General features: G+C 37.7%; 1 long non-coding RNA gene across 1 annotated transcript in view; it reads left to right on the forward strand.

The window, feature by feature from the left end:
• Window positions 1–217: 217 nt before the first annotated feature.
• The window catches only part of LOC140162812 (uncharacterized), a 38,068-nt gene continuing 21,736 nt past the window's right edge, over window positions 218–16,549 (forward strand). The window contains exon 1 of the long non-coding RNA XR_011860351.1: window positions 218–337. This is a non-coding gene — a long non-coding RNA (uncharacterized lncRNA). The remainder of the gene's footprint in view (window positions 338–16,549) is intronic.

Below are 16,549 nucleotides of genomic sequence, written 5' to 3' on the forward strand. Positions count from 1 at the left end.
TCATAATATTGAGCCAATCATGCTTTGTTATGAAAAATATTCTTCCCTAAGATGATACAGAATTTATAATTCGAAACTGTAAAGAAAAAAATCTTGTTTTGCATAAAAAAAAGTTACGGAACTTGCGTGGCAAAATCTATGACGACGATTTTAGTGGTGTGCGGTGCTTTCCAATATAAACAGCTCGTCAACCAATGTCTCGCAAATCGCAATAATTATAATAATGTCCGCCGCTTTACATCGCTCAGCTAGGCGAAGTAGTGTATATTTATTCGATGTGAGAATCTGTGCATCACTGTCAGATAGTTGGTGTGGTTGATTCATTCCTCGTAGCCAGGTAAGTCTTTGCAAATTAGTTATAAGATGCGACGTGTCATTTGAAGACTTCCCACAGCTCAGGCCTCTCAGGCTCAGCTCAGTGTTTAGCTGTTACTACACACATGTACACCTATTAGGCCAAGTAAAAAATAAAACATGTTTCACGTCCGGGTTTTCAAAAAAAGGAGGAAGAGGGGCTTTTTATTTTCTATTTTTATCGCAAAATTGGTGTAAATACCCATACTTGGAGCTATTTTTTAGCGTATACAATAATGCCTGGAAAAAGGAGGAGGCCCTTTTTTATTTGTTGTTCTGAGAGTTACACCCCCTCTACTGATCACAAAACCATACTAAAATGTTTCTTGTATCTTAACAAGGCTATAGCAAGCATCCCAACTTCCTAGACATATTTTTGTGTCAGTTTGTTCCTGCAGAACTGACACCTTCTCCTAGTACAGGTTTGACGATCACGTGACAAATCGAATCTGCGACGTCAATATTGATATCGATATCAATTTAAGGCTGTTCTAGTTAAATTACATACCCACCCGGGCATTCCCATTGGCATTTTGGCTGTTACATTTAATTTACATACTCCCTCTGAAAAAACTGGCTGTTCCATCCGCTGAGAAATCAACATTTCCCTGTTCACTTAGTCCATGAATTGATCTTGATTTGCATTGTCGTATAGAGTTATTTTTTGTACACAACAGGGATTTTACTATTGTTTAACTAAATGAAGCATACTTTTGCTTTTGTCTTTCTTTGTCCTTTATTAATTATAAATTAGGTGATTTAATTAATATAATTCTTTGTTTCAGCGACCCTGGGGTAAACAGACAGGTAAACATGGGTCAAAATCCTTCAATTTCTGTGAAAATTGAACAAAAAGTACCCAAATCCCTACATTTTATATCTCCCTGTGTTATAGACAAATTTTATACGTCACATTTAAAATCATTTAAAATGACTTATATATTGCCTTATGCTATAATGGGGTCTTATACATTTGTATTATGTGAACTTTGTCTTTAAATGCCTTTGGCATCCAGGTTAGTTTCTCGGAGCTGGTGAGGTGTATTGGGGTGTAACTTGGTAGGGTGGTGGTAAGTGGCTGCCCTAAGACTTGATGCAGTTTTTGGCGCAAAATATGCAAATTAGGTAGCTAATTTGCATATTTAACTTAAAAATAGTTTTTGGGTGTTTTTTTTTTGCCATTTCGAAGAACTGGTGAGGCGTATAGGGATGTAACTTGATGAGGTTGTGGCAAGCGGCAGTCGTAAGATCCGATGCGATTTTTGTCGCAAGATATGCAAATTAGTCACCACATTTGCTAATTTTTTTATTTGTCGAAATGCTTTTGGCCATTTTTCGGAACTGGTGAGGCATATAGAAATGTAATTTGGTGGGGCGATGGTTAAGAGCAGTCTTAAGATCAGATGCTATTTTTGTCACAAAATATGCAAATCAGCCACCTCATTTCCTTTTTTTCTATTTAAAAAAACGCTTTTTGCCCTTTTTCGGAACTGGTAGGGGGTATATAGATATAACTTGGTAGGGTGGTGGTAAAGGGGCAGTCTTCAGATCCCACGTGATTTTTGTCGTAAAATATTTAAATTAGCCACCTCATTTGCATAATTTGTTTATTTTTAAAAAAGGCTTTTTGCCATTTTTTGGAACTGGTGAGGCGTATAGAGATTTAACTTGGTGGGATGGTGGTAAGGGGCAGTCTTAAGATCCCATAGGATTTTTGTTGCAAAATATGCTAATTAGCTACCTCATTTGCATATTGTTTATTTTTAAAAACATTTTTAGCTAAAATAGAAGGCTGACGCTGCGCCAAAACACGTATGTAAGTGTATACTTATTTAATGATAAATGAACTACCACTAAATGTTCCTGTCAGTGCTGCAGTGCAAAACTTCTCATGCAATTCCATCTTTAACATTACATTCAAATAATAATTACATTGTAAATTGGAACTGACACCAATTTTTTTCAGGAATATCTTGTTTGAAAAGTTATAACTGAATTTCAAAAAATAAAAATATATTTGAGGAAACCTCAAAAAAGGAAGCGGGAGGGGACGTGAAACATGTTTATTTTTTTATTTGGCCTTATAGAATAAAGATGGATTCTTTGCTCTATTGCACTTTTTTGACTCACCCTGAATATTGCTTGTAGAAAATAAACACCCTGTTTATGGACTGAACATCTTAGTGTTTTGAGTTGAGCACTATAGTCATTTAGTTCGTGAAGAGTGTGTTTAATCTTTTGTAATGAAATTTGTATGCAACTTGTTATGCAATTTGCCGACAACTTATGCACCTTTGCATCACTTAAGTTGCAGAAATCTTATCACATTTTGCGGTACTGTGCGACAGGTTAAGAGATGGTAGGAACACGTGTGCATTTCATTCAACATTTAATAAAGAGGTTCTGTGTACTTTTATGGAGTTATCTAAAATGATAATTAAATGGAATGACATTTTAAATGAAACCTACCCCTCTAGTAAATCAAAAGGGTTCTTCTATTATTATCATTACATTTTACAGATATTAATTTGTAGGCACCTGTGTGCATTTTATGCATTTTTGCAGAGTTTGTATTCGTTTTTGCATATCAATACCATCAATACCATCAATACCATAAACTTAATGACATTAATGACCCTAGTGTGTACTTTCATGGAGCTGTAGATAATTAAAAATAATGACAAGCCAATAAAATGAATTAGTGAAATACATTAGTGAACCAGACATGTATCCATTTTCAACTTTAAGTGCATATCATTAGATTGATAAACTTTACTTCGAGGACTGTTAAATGTCAAAAATATCATTTTAAAATTATTTGTCATAAAATTTGTATTATATCGCAAATTTCAAAAATTATTTGATATTTGAGAATTTGAATAAGCCGGTCCCTGCTATATAGTCGCAAATCGAAGCGACTATTTTATGAACACTTTGCAAAGAATGTTTTTTTAGTATCACCAGCAGATACAAGTGGGAAAATTCGTGAATTTTGATTAACAAAATAGCATGTAGACATTATCATTTCCGAGCCTGCAAAATCACATCGAATTGTCTGCCTTGACGAGATATATTAAGGCATATGTTGAGCTCCGAAGTCCGAAATAGGTATCATAATTCTTTCTTGGGAGTTTTCAACATATTGTAGCCAAATGATGGGGAAATCGACCCAAGGAAAAGTTATGAAATCTCGGCTGAGAAAAAAAGGGCGTGAGCCGAAATGCAACATTATATATACAGGCCTCTTTATATAATTTCCTATGACCTTACACAAGTGTCCATGCTCAAATAATTATAAAACTAGACAGTTTGGTCATTGATGTGCACCATTTGTATCAATCAACCTGTGATCAATATTGCTAGGCAAAAACATTCACAGCAAACATGGCAAATTCCTTTCATTTCTGGGCAATTAAAAAAAGATTTAACCGCCCGGCGTGAAAGACTGGTAAAGAAAGAGATTAATCTGTAGTGAAGTTGGCAGCGGCAGTATGATGCCTGAAATGTGCTTAGCAAGTAAACAAAAAATGTTATCTGCATGTTTGTTGTTTTTTGTGTTCTTTTATAAATGCTGAAAACTTTAGGCCTTTTTGCAATTTTTATTTTTCGACCTCGTGTTACCTAAACATTCATACCTTTTCTCAGGGGTGTCGTAGTGTAGTGATTAAGGTGTCCAAATGCGCAGGATAATCCCCCGCATGAGATTATTTAGCAAACGTACAAAATTAGTCGCTAGATTTTAATAGTGGGTAAATTTCCTAACCATAAAGAAACTTTTTTTTGCGTAGTGTAGATGACCATTTATGTGTGTTTCTTCAGGGTCTGCACCAGGAGCGTGTGTCGGCGGCGGTCTGAAACAAAAACAAAAACAAACAAACAAAAAAAAAATAAATAAATAAATAAATAAATAAATAAATAAATAAATAAATAAATAAATAAATAAATAAATAAATAAATAAATAAATAAATAAATAAATAAATAAATAAATAATAAATAAATAAATAAATAGCAATGATCATTCCAAAGGTCAATCACAAATGGCCAAAATTCCATTTTGCATAATTAATTAGAGCTCATCTAAACTTTTCGAGAAATTGGTCCTAATTTAATTCAGATTAAAATTACCAAAAAGTCAAACGTAATATTACATCAAACGCAATAATGTTGATACTCCGTAGTCCACTTGCCCATTGTGTATACTCTGGATATTGTAATTAAGCTTAAAACTCTGATTTAATTAATTTGTGCACAATTGATAGATTTTCACAACTGATCTTTCCAGTTACCGAACCCCCTCTGTTTGTTAGCTTCCCAAGATTTTTAACTCGTAGATTCTAAAATCAGAATTGTTCAGTATTGAAGTGCCAATAATAATTTATTATTACATTATGATATGTTGCATTCAATAATATAAGCCTACGTACACTTTACTTTTACTGTCACTAATATCATTATATAAACTTTTTCTTCACAATTGTATACTAGTATTTTGATGTAATAACTATCAGTATAATTTCGAGTTCAACTGAATGCTTTCATCATGATTAATAACATGCTTTTATTTATCAAACATCGACTATGGCATAGTCTATAATGTTGATAGGAATCAACAAGGTCAAGTGTGACGATAGGTCCGAATCTACCTTGTCGATTGGGGTGGATATAAATGTAAATCAAAATTGAAAGCGATTCAACATGATTGTGGACCTTTAATTCAGCCTTTCTTCTATACAAGTCCATTTGAAACACTTACTGTATGGGACGTTTCAAGAGCTAAGGTCTGCTCTTTTCATCAGCCAGATGATGCACTGATCTGCTTGGGTTGCCAGTTGACTTCTTGTTGGTATTGATTGAAGTAAGACTCTCATCACCAGAAATCAGTACATCATAAAGGTGGCTTAATTTGAATGTGCCATCAACTCTGTTCATAGATTGGGTGCCCTGATGAACTTATTACAGTCCTGATGAACTTAATCAAGAATGATTGTGGACCTAATCTGTTATTCTGCAATTCGCGGTAATCATGATAGTCTAGTCGAATATCACCAATGCATTGGTCAATCGCAACTTGACACAACCCAAGTAGATTGACCTATCCACAGTAGACTGCTGCCCTCAGTCGTCAACCGTCTGGATTGACGACTGAGAAAACTACGTGGAAAAAAAGTGACGGATTTTGCAACAGGATTCCTGTGGCATAGAGCGTGCGCAGTTGTGTCCAAATTGACCTTTTGACCGAGTTTGTTGTTTTTAGAAGTTCAGAGCGCGATCTTGTCACAGCGGCGCGCCTCTAGTCAGTCGCGCTACGGCGCATAACCAAAGTCGCATTGAATACTTTTCAGAAGTCCGTCATGATTTGGGCTGTAAGATAATCAGTCGTCACTACGAAGCATACACAGTACATGCGAAGTGTAGACGGCTGATTGGAATTAGTCTATATCCACAGTATGATTTATCTTACCGGTCGATAGTTCCCCCCCCCTATCATGACATCATCATCTACATTTTCGAAAACAGTTGTTTAATAAGCGTTAATTCCCGGGGGGACATCAAAAAATTTTGGTGGGTATGTTCCCTCAGAATTTTGAGGTGGTGGGTCTTTGGGAGCTGACGGCGTACCGGTAAAGGTTAAATACCACTAATTATGTATTGCACGGGTTTCAATGGGAAAATGGCTAATTTCGGGTGGAATTTTCTCATATTCAGAACTCTCACAGTTAAATGCCACTAATATCAGGTGAAACTATGTGATTTAGATGCCAAATGATCAAAAACTCAACATAGTGTGATGTGCCCTGAGTAATTTAATTTGATGATTTATCTTTGTTTACAAAGTTACATGAGTGATGACATTTTAGGGAATTCCCTCTCAAATTGAGCAAAACAAGTTGAATCATATCTAATTTGGAATATTTGGAAACCCCCTTCAGATTGTAAAGAGATGACATCATATATGGGATTCCCCTCAGGAAGTGATGTAATGGGATTTCCCCTTAGGAAGTGATGTCATGTGAAAGGTTAATGTTATAATTAAGACTTTGGAATTTCCCAGATTGAGCATAATGTGAAGGTAGTAAATGGCCCATAATAGAATGGGGTTTTTCCCATGATTGATATATAAGAAATGTAAACACAATTATTGTCACAGTTGATAGTGTTGATCTGGGCTATGCTTACAGTCCAATTCCTTGAAAGAAAGGAAATTGCTAACCAGAATTAATTTATGTAGTCAAAGTACTACTATTTGCCAGTGTTGTCGGAGAAGATCTATAATACGTCAAAGAACGTACTTCTTCCAAGAAAGGAAATATATTCTTCTGCCGATTTGCTGAAGTCTGGTTAAAGGAGCAACACAACTGTCAAAATAAGTGGGGACAACTGCATCGCAGTCCTGCTTCCTGAAGATATTGTGTGAAAGGTGGAAATAGCACCAAGTTTGGAGAAAGCAGCGCAAGGAGTTAAATTTGGAGAACTGCGCAAGGAGTTCAGCATAGGAGAACGGCGCAAGGAGTTTAGCATAGGAGGACGGCGCAAGGAGTTTAGTATAGGAGAATTGCGCAAGGAGTTGTAAACGTGTTTGGAGAACACCATTTTCGTGTAAGGAGTTTATACGCAAGGAGTTATCAATGCAAGTGTACAAAGGACTTCTCTGATTGTCGCAGGACAAGTGAATAGGGATATATTACATCAGTCGTCCAGAACATTACAAGAACTTTATGATCACCAAGAAGAAGAATGCTGGCTAAGTACAAAATAGATAAAGAGTGATTATATTTGATTAATGTATATGTGCATTTGTAGTCATTATATTGTACCAAACGAAACTTGCTTTCAATTAAAGACTTAGATTTTGTTAGCTTAAACGAACAGTGTATTTGTGTTGTGCATTCGTGTGAGTTCGGGTAAAAGGTGATTTTGGCCTTGAGTCAAGTACGACTCTGTAACAAAATTGGGGGCTCGTCCGGGAAATACACTGTAAAAAAGTTGACATTAATATACTGAGTCTTGAAAGTGAAAGTACAGTATGGCAGAGTTCAAAGCAGAAGAGTTTCTTGAAACTATAAATTGGGAGAAGTTTGATGAGTTGAAGAAGCCTGATTTATTGGCATTTGCCAAACATTATGACTTGAAAGTAAAGCAAGCTACAAGAAAGCAAATACTCAAAAATGCCTTGATTGATGTTTTGGTCGGGGAGGACATTTTTGATGAATCCTATTTGGAAGAGAAACTTGCAGTAGAAACTGAAATTGGTGGGGACTCAGCATTTAAATTGAAAGAGTTGGAAATTCAATTAGAAATGAAGAAAATGGAAATGGACCAAAAGAAAATAGAAATGGACCAAAAAGAAAAACTGGAAATGATCAAATTAGAGAATGAAAATAAAGAAAAACAAGAAAGGCTAGACATGGAAAACAAGAAATTAGAAATGGAAGACAAAGCACGCCACGAAAAGATGGTGCTTGAACAACAAAGATTGGCTATGGAAGAAAAGGAAAAACTAGCTAAAATTGATATGGAAGCACATTTGAAAGAAAAAGAAATTGAGTTTGAACAAGAGAAGTTAGCAAAACTAGGTGACAAATACTCATCAAGTTTCTCCTCAAAGTCAAAGTCAGGGTTTGATGTTACAAAGTATGTAAAGCTTGTGCCTAAATTCAAAGAGAAAGAAGTTGACGAGTACTTTCAACATTTTGAAAAGGTAGCTACAAATTTGAAATGGCCTAAAGAGCATTGGACCCTACTTTTGCAAAGTAGTTTTGTGGGGAAGGCCAGGGAGACTTACTCAGCTCTACCAATAGAGAAGTGTAATAATTATGAAGAAGTCAAACAAGCAGTCCTGAAGGCCTATGAGCTGGTGCCTGAAGCATATAGACAAAAAATTCAGAGATTCACGAAAGCAAGCAGATCAAACCCATGTAGAATTTGCTAGAGTAAAAGAACAAATGTTTGACAGGTGGCTTGGTTCAAAAGAAGTCAAAGATGATTTCGGCCAACTTAAGCAATTAGTTCTTATAGAAGAGTTCAAGAAATGTGTCCACGTTGACATTAAAACCCATTTGGATGAAAGCGCTAGTAAAATTAAGACCCTAAACGAGGCGGCGACAATGGCGGACGACTATGGCTTAACTCACAAATTGAATGCGAGTAGATTTAGTCATAACAGAAGTTATTCAAACAGGTTCAGCCATAACCAACCTAGAGCAAATCAGGGTGGTACACAAGAAGGGAGATCTCAGTCTAATCACAGATCCTGGTCTAATTCACAGCATAGTGCTGGTGGTAGAGGGCCCGGTAGAGGGACCCCATGGAGTTCAGGTACCAGACCAACAGGTGGGACTGAATTTAAATCCCAATTAGTTTGCAATTTCTGTAAGAAACCAGGACATACAGTGACCATGTGTCGGAGCTTAAAAACCAAACAAGATGCACAAAAACAGCAGCAAACTGCTAGTAATACTGTAGGATGTGCAGTGTCACTTGAGTCAAAGAAACAAGTCAGTCAAATCAAAAACAAGAATTCCCACAAAAGGGAGGTGAGACAGACAAGGTGTGTGAAGAATTTGAACCATTTGTGTTAGAGGGAGTAGTATCACTTGGTGATAATGGTAGTCCAAAGCCCATTAAGATAGTGCGAGACACATGTTGTGCACGGTCTATGATTCTGGAAGGAACTTTGCCCTTTAATGAGGATAGTTCAGCAGGTAATGCTCTGATCCAGGGTATTGGGATGGAAATACTTAATGTACCTCTCCACAAAATTAACTTGACATCTGACTTAGTTTCTGGTCCTGTAACCATAGGAGTTAGACACGAACTGCCAGTCAAAGGAGTGTCCATGTTGCTAGGAAATGACTTGGCAGGGGGGAAGGTTTTTCCTGACCCAATAGTTACAGATAAGCCCTGTTTGCAGGATGATAGTAGTGAAGAAAAGGAGATATTTCCTGCATGTGCAGTTACACGGGCAATGAGTAAGAGGGCCTCTGTAGAAACAATTGAGGACAACCAAATTGATGACATAGGCTACATTTTGGAAGACACATTTGTGTCAAAGTTAAATGAGAAAGAAGATAAACTTCCTTCTCCAGGGGATAAAAAGACCCCTCAAAATGACACAGCCTCTGAGCATGAACAAATTGGGGAAACATTGAGAGACCCATTAAGTCATGACAAGCTAATTCTGGAGCAACAAAATGACCCAGAACTCAAAGAGATCAATCAAAGGGCATTGACCCTAGAAGAAGCAGAACAAAATTCTGTCTGTTTTTACAAACAAGATGATGTGCTAATGAGAAAATGGCGGCCCCTGATGCACCTGCCGATGAAGAGTGGAAGGTAGTGCACCAAATTGTGGTACCAAAAGTCTACCACACTGAAGTTATTAACATAGCACATGATAGTCCCAAGGCAGGGCATTTGGGTGTTAAGAAAACTCATGAAAGAATTCTGAGACATTTCTGGTGGCCCACTCTCAGAAAAGATGTTTCTGAATATTGCAAAACATGTCACATATGCCAAGTAGTAGGGAAGCCAAATCAGAAAATACCTCCTGCTCCATTAAAGCCAATTCCAGCCTTTGATGAACCATTTAGTAGGGTTATTATTGATTGTGTAGGCCCCTTACCAAAGACTAAGTCAGGTAATCAGTACCTTCTGACAATTATGTGTGCGTCAACACGCTTTCCTGAAGCCATACCCTTGAGAAATATTAAAGCAGTGACTATAGTGAAAGCTTTAACAAAGTTCTTCACATTTGTGGGGCTCCCCAAGTCCATACAGTCAGACCAGGGATCAAACTTTACTTCTGGAGTATTTCAGCAGGTCATGTATCAATTAGGTATAGAACAGTATACCTCAAGTGCATACCATCCAGAATCACAAGGTGCACTAGAAAGGTTCCACCAAACATTGAAAAACATGATCAGGACATATTGTTTGGAATTTCAGAGGGACTGGGATGAGGGAGTACACTTGTTGTTGTTTGCTGCTAGGGAAGCAGTTCAGGAAACTTTAGGATTTAGTCCTTTTGAGTTAGTGTTTGGACACACAGTGCGCGGGCCCTTAAAGTTGTTGAAAGAAAAGTGGCTCAATGAGAAATCAGATATCAATTTATTGGATTATGTCTCAAATTTTAAGCATAGGCTTAACAGAGCAACTGATATCGCCAAAGAAAACTTGAAACAGGGTCAGGCCAAAATGAAACAATGGTATGATCAACATGCCAGAGAAAGAGTGTTCAAACCAGGTGACAAAGTTCTAGTATTGTTTCCAATTCCAGGACACCCATTACAAGCCAGATATCATGGCCCATGTGAGGTAGAGTCAAAAGTGGGTGAAGTAGATTATATTATCAAGACTCCTGGTAGACGCAAGAGCAGGCAGTTATGCCACATAAATATGCTCAAAGAGTATGTTGAAAGAAGTGACAGTGGCATTCCAAAACTTGTGTGTACAGTAAAACATGCTAATGTAGACAAACATGCCGATGTAGACAAAATCGCCAATGTAGACAAGAGTAAAGATGACAATTCTGATGTCACACTTGACAAGGATAAAGAGCTGGAGCACAAAGAGTATAATGTAAAATTGAACAATTCTGATGTGCTCATTAATTTGGACTCAAAGTTAGGTCATCTTTCTCAAGATCAACAAAGTCAAATTGCAAATTTGATTCACAAATTTGACAATATATTTCCTGATACGCCAAGTAGAACAAATGCTGCATTTCATGATGTAGATGTTGGTGATACAAAACCAATCAAGCAACATCCTTACAGAGTCAATCCATTGAAAATGGAACATCTCAAAAATGAGATCAATTACATGCTAGACAATGATATCATAGAACCAAGTAGTAGTGAATGGAGTTCACCATGCATTCTTGTTCCCAAGCCTGATGGTTCATACCGATTGGTGGCAGACATGAGAGCTGCAAATGTTCATTCAAAGACAGACTCGTACCCAATTCCAAGAATTGATGATTGCATTGACAAAATTGGGAATGCAAAATTTGTTAGCAAATTTGATCTTTTGAAAGGGTACTGGCAGGTTCCACTCACAGACCGTGCCAAAGAGATTTCTGCCTTTTGTACACCATTTGGTCTTTACCAATACAAAGTTATGCCATTTGGGTTGAAAAACGCACCTGCAACATTTCAGAGAATGGTAAATCAAATTGTGGCAGACATAGAGGGATGTGAAGCGTATGTAGATGATTTGATTGTTTACAGTCAAACTTGGGAACAACACATGGAACAACTCCATCAATTGTTTAAGAAGCTGTCTGAAGTACAGTTAACAGTCAATCTGGTAAAAAGTGAGTTTTGCCATGCCACAGTCACATACTTGGGATATGTTGTAGGTCAAGGTCATGTGAAACCTATCAAAGCCAAAGTTGAAGCAATTGAGCAATACCCCACACCTGTAAACAAGAAGGCACTCATGAGATTTCTAGGAATGGTTGGCTATTATAGAAAGTTCTGTCCAAACTTTTCAGAGGTAGCAAGTCCTTTGACTGATTTGTTGAAGAAAGATGCAAAATTCATTTGGTCAGAACAGTGTGAAAATGCTTTTCACAAAGTCAAATCTATACTCATGAGTTCACCAGTACTTACTGCACCTGATTTTCAGAAGCAGTTTAAGTTGACTGTTGATGCCAGTGACATAGGCTGTGGAGGTGTTGTGATGCAAGAGGGTGAAGATCAAATAGATCACCCCATTTGTTACTTTTCAAGGAAATTCAACAAGCACCAGAGAAATTACTTCACAATTGAGAAGGAGTGTCTAGCTTTGCTATTAGCACTGCTACATTTTGATGTGTATTTGGGTACCACAGTATACCCTGTGCTTGTTTTCACAGATCACAATCCCCTCACCTTCATCAACAGGATGAAGAACAAAAACCAAAGACTGGTGAGGTGGAGTTTGACCTTGCAAGAGTACAATCTGGACATCAAACATATTAAGGGAAAAGACAATGTAATGGCTGATTCCTTGTCCAGAATTGCATAAAAAAAAAAAAAAAAAAATTCCTTTAAGAAGGAACTTGTGTGACAAGTAGTCACTGTGTATGTTGAGTTAAGCACTCGAAGTTAATATTATGTTGAAGTTGATGTAACAGAAGAAAATTTAAGAAAGTTTTCATTACATTCAAACTTTCTGCCTTTAAGGGGGAGGGCGTGATGTGCCCTGAGTAATTTAATTTGATGCTTTATCTCTGTGTACCAAGTTACATGAGTGATGACATTTTAGGGAATTCCCTCTCAAATTGAGCAAAACAAGTTGAATCATATCTAATTTGGAATATTTGGAAACCCCTTCAGATTGTAAAGAGATGACATCATATATGGGATTCCCCTCAGGAAGTGATGTAATGGGATTTCCCCTTAGGAAGTGATGTCATGTGAAAGGTTAATGTTATAATTAAGACTTTGGAATTTCCCAGATTGAGCATAATGTGAAGGTAGTAAATGGCCCATAATAGAATGGGTTTTTCCCATGCTTGATATATAAGAAATGTAAACACAATTATTGTCACAGTTGATAGTGTTGATCTGGGCTATGCTTACAGTCCAATTCCTTGAAAGAAAGGAAATTGCTAACCAGAATTAATTTATGTAGTCAAAGTACTACTATTTGCCAGTGTTGTCGGAGAAGATCTATAATACGTCAAAGAACGTACTTCTTCCAAGAAAGGAAATATATTCTTCTGCCGATTTGCTGAAGTCTGGTTAAAGGAGCAACACAACTGTCAAAATAAGTGGGGACAACTGCATCGCAGTCCTGCTTCCTGAAGATATTGTGTGAAAGGTGGAAATAGCACCAAGTTTGGAGAAAGCAGCGCAAGGAGTTAAATTTGGAGAACTGCGCAAGGAGTTCAGCATGGAGAACGGCGCAAGGAGTTTAGCATAGGAGGACGGCGCAAGGAGTTTAGTATAGGAGAATTGCGCAAGGAGTTGTAAACGTGTTTGGAGAACACCATTTTCGTGTAAGGAGTTTATACGCAAGGAGTTATCAATGCAAGTGTACAAAGGACTTCGCTGATTGTCGCAGGACAAGTGAATAGAGATATATTACATCAGTCGTCCAGAACATTACAAGAACTTTATGATCACCAAGAAGAAGAATGCTGGCTAAGTACAAAATAGATAAAGAGTGATTATATTTGATTAATGTATATGTGCATTTGTAGTCATTATATTGTACCAAACGAAACTTGCTTTCAATTAAAGACTTAGATTTTGTTAGCTTAAACGAACAGTGTATTTGTGTTGTGCATTCGTGTGAGTTCGGGTAAAAGGTGATTTTGGCCTTGAGTCAAGTACGACTCGTAACAATAGGTTGACCTGAGACTTTTCTTGTTTTAACGCACTGAACCGTAAACTACTTAAAATGGCAGTGCGCTCTCGAAGCTGAAAGTTACAATATGGTAGGGCGAATATTTACTAAAAACCAAAGCCGTGCGTATGAATTTTGGTACTATTACAACAAAAATGTCATAATAATGAGAGAAAATATACCATTTTGAAGCATCAAACCCTAAAAAGTACTTTTTGGGCTATACAACTTGATCAATTTCAGCGATTTTAATGCAGTCTTTTCAGATGCCATGCAAACAAATACTTACTCGTCGTAGTTCCATGTATCGCCCAGGCCTATTAGTGATATTTAACCTAAGAGGGGAGTCATTTGGAGCTGCGAACAAGTAAAATAGGGACTTTTGGAGCTGCGAACAGTGAAAATCAAGGGTCTTTCTTGGCTTTCTGGTTGAAAATCGCCTGAAAAAACATTGATATGAGGAATGAGCAATTTTGGGGGCTTTTAGTTCTGAAATTATCGAAATCAAGGGTCTTTCGGAGCTCTCTTTTGGTCAAATATAGCGGGTCTTTCTACATGAAATCCCCAAATCAAGAATGCGTGCTATGGTTTACACGTAGTTGAATGCGTATTCGACCTCGTATACAACTATTTGCGCAGCGATAGAGACATTTTGGATTCAGCATAAAGCCGAATAGCTGTAAATTCCCGTTTTGAGGGATGATCGATTGTTTCAGAACATCTAATTATTGCAATTAATTCGTGCACATTCACTGCTCAGTATAATATACATTTCAAATGAGTGCTCAAGAATGTTCTCAATTTTTGGAAGGACCAATGGAATGGTACCAATATTTTCAAACGCCGTTTACTCAGAACAGCAATTTTGCGTATTCGGCACTCTGCCGTGTTCATAACGATATGTAGGCCTACTTACGTCTACTAGTAGCCTATTTACCATGTTTACAACAGGACCAGTATATCGTTCCATCATCGTTCTGGTAAACTTTACAGTCATCATGGTAAGTCCAGCCGGTGGGTAGGTGTGGGGAACCACCTAAAAGAAAATTAAATAATATGTCAAATTAGCGCACGACGTACGGCTTATTAAGGCTTTAGGGTACTTGATCATCAATTTCATTCAGGGGCGTGTTTGAAAAATGGCACAGCGCTTTAGTAAAACGAATTTTATAAAAAAAACCCTTTTTAATACACTCAAAGTATATGACGCATAATGTACTCGTGCAAATGCATTCGTCAAGATAATCGCACTTGCCATGGATTTATTGCATTTAGCATGTACATACGTGTAGGCCTATACTCGCGATATCGATACTCAGACAATGCCAGGTAAATATCCGCGCTTATGTACACCTGTTTGACATATCCGGTCACTTGCTGGAAGATAGGCCTAGGCCTATATATGGTCAAGATTTGGTCGGCCATTAATGGGTCCCCGCATGCACCAAACAGGTGTTGTGAGTGCCCAATTGGGTGGATTTAACCCGCTTAAGTTAAAATTCGATGTTAGATTCTTTTGTGTTGTAAACTGTCATCATTCTTTTGTCTACGTGTAACACGGGTGATAGAATGCAGTTTAAAATACCCTCCAAGGCCGCGTCATTTCACATTTTAGGTGAGATAGAGCCGACGGGGACCCAGCTATATGGCTGCCATTGAGGTGTAGGAATGCGTGAAATTGGATTCGTCTATACCACAATAGCTTACAAAAGATATGCACCTACCGTGAAGAGTTCTTTTCATTGCCTAACTTTCTGAACTTTGCCCATCTGCTCACACCGGATGTGATTTTGAGACATGTTCACAAATGATAGGAAGGGACTGTTTCAGCCAAAATGCTGGCTCTCAGTAGATGCTTTTTTTCTCGGGTCTGTGCTCAATGTTACCGGGAAGTGTTGCAGAATGGAAAGCGTACTCATTACTTCATAGGGAATCATAACATTCGGATATCAATCTTTGTTAATTTGGAGCTTTTGGTAGCAAATGCAGTATCAAATTGGAGCTAACAAGATGCTGCACACGATTGTGTCAATCAAATTGTCAAAACAAAGGTAGGTTTATATTATATGACGGGTTATATAAGTGAGGCCTTGAACAGTGTCATCGCTCCGGTATCTTCATGGCAGAAATCGCCATAGTAGGTTGAATCCACAGCCATTTTGTTCCGACCTGTTTAATAGTTTTGAGACGCATAATGGGCCGAGGGACATCCGACTAAGGCTATTGACAATAGCCTGGTGACTGATCTCTGTAGATGTCAGTGAGCATGGTATACGCCATGAGGTCATCTGCTTTTGGACTGCCACCACCATTGGCCTACGCTGCGCTATAGTTCGGCACATATAAAATCAGAATTTTTGTCAGTTTTTGAGCTCAATACGCACGGTTCTTTCTCAATGCGCAAGCTAACGACTATCATATCCTTTCAACACATATATTCAAGTGCAAGCATAGAAAGCAGCTTCTTTAGAATAACACAATTACGGGAGACATTCATCATTTTCTACCCCGGTATCCAAAGATTTATCGTCTGAATATCAAATCATGCATAGCAAATTCACGTGTATCGATCCCGGGTATTGATATTAGTGTCTCTGTTGTACAATGTAATTATTAACCAGGCGATGTCGGTGTGCCTTGTGTTGTGTTTATTAAATAATTATAATATATGTATGTTAGTACCTGTATACGGCCATGACGACCTATTAATATCGTATCTGTAGGGTAGAGGGCACGGGGCTAGGCATGGCCGCTCGCGCTTTTGTATCTGCGTTTCTTCAGACAATGCATTTGTTTGGATCGCTAACACCAGGAATACTGTAACCAAAACAACCAGGCAAAGTCGCGCCATTCCTATCT

This window comes from Amphiura filiformis, chromosome 10, assembly GCF_039555335.1.
Source record: "Amphiura filiformis chromosome 10, Afil_fr2py, whole genome shotgun sequence".
NCBI lineage: Eukaryota > Metazoa > Echinodermata > Ophiuroidea > Amphilepidida > Amphiuridae > Amphiura > Amphiura filiformis.